Here is a 1,398-nt window from a genome sequence, read left to right as displayed (position 1 = left end):
GCTGAGAATGCTACACCTTGATCCACAGGAAACAAGAGGAGACTGTGACCCACACTGGGCATAGCTTGGGGATATGTAAGACCCCAAAGCCTGTCTCCACGGTGACACACTTCCTCCAACAAGGCCACACATTCTGATAGTGCCACCCCCTGTGGGCTAACTCTCCAAACACGGAGCCCAGGGGAGCCATACCTATTCAAACCTCCACGCCTAGTAACACCGTACCAGGAACAACTGGGTTTTAAAGAATCAGCTAAAACTCAAACTTTAGAAGTAATTTCCAGAGTCACTAGGATGGCTCAGTGGATACTTGCTTAACAGACCTGATAATCTGAGCTTGAACCTCAGAGCCCACGTTAGAAAGAAAGAACACAGGGTGGGGGGCCGGGGGGGCGGAGGGAGAAAGAACACTCTCAAAAGTGGTCTTCTAGTCACGTGTGACCCAAAGATGGAGCCCAGGCAACCCTAGCGAAGGTTGTGGTAGATTCGGGCGCGGGAGGACCTGGGCAAGCACCGGCGGCCGGGGAGGCGGCCATAAGCTGCCGTCATTCTGCCGAGTGGTCCAAGATGGAAAGTCATAAACCAAGTACTAACAAAGATGATTTAATATTTAATATCATATCCAGAAAAATTAAACAACTTCCAGAATCAGACAGGAATCTGCTTGAATATGGATCAGCATATATTGGACTTAATGCTGCTTTGGGGGGTCTAATAGCAAACCGTCTATTTCGACGAATTTTGGTGACACAGCTCGAGTAGCTTCTAGCTTGCCAGTGGCTGTGATCCCATTTTTGACTGCAAACCTGTCCTACCGTAGTTTTGTAAATTTACCTTTGAGTACAGGTAATTTGAACTGTGAAACCTGTACGACAACATGGGGTGCACTAGTTGGTTTTGTTCTGGGTGGTCTGTACCCCATCCTTTTGGCTGTACCCGTGAATGGGGGCCTTGCTACCAGGTATGAATCAAGTCCTCTACCACAGAGGGGAAACATCTTCAATTACTGGATTACTATTTCTAAGCCTGTCTTTAGAAAAATGTTATTTCCTACTTTACTTCAGACTGCTTTTGCAGCATATCTTGGGTCTAGACAATATCATAAAGGCCCTTCAGTTACCTGAACCTGACTTAGAAATTCATTGATTTGAAGCAAATATGTACAAAAATAAAATGTTGAAAATAAAAAAAAAGTGGTCTTCTGATCTTTACATGCATGCTGTGACATGTATATACCTGGACATGTTCTCTCTCTGTTCTCTCTCTCTCTCCTCTGTCTCTGTCTCTGTCTCTGTCTCTCTCTCTGTGTCTCTCTCTCTCTCTCTCTCTCTCTCTCTCTCTCTCACACACACACACACACACACACACACAGAGGTGGGGGGTGGGGGAGTCAGTCCC

At 46.3% G+C, this 1,398-nt stretch overlaps 1 pseudogene; it reads left to right on the top strand.

Annotated features, from left to right (window-relative positions):
- Window positions 1-529: 529 nt before the first annotated feature.
- Window positions 530-1,184, top strand: LOC116911332 (annotated as a pseudogene).
- The last annotated feature ends 214 nt before the right edge of the window (window positions 1,185-1,398 follow it).

The sequence above is a fragment of the Rattus rattus genome, chromosome 10 (assembly GCF_011064425.1).
Source record: "Rattus rattus isolate New Zealand chromosome 10, Rrattus_CSIRO_v1, whole genome shotgun sequence".
NCBI lineage: Eukaryota > Metazoa > Chordata > Mammalia > Rodentia > Muridae > Rattus > Rattus rattus.
This window is presented reverse-complemented; position numbering and strand designations above follow the sequence as displayed.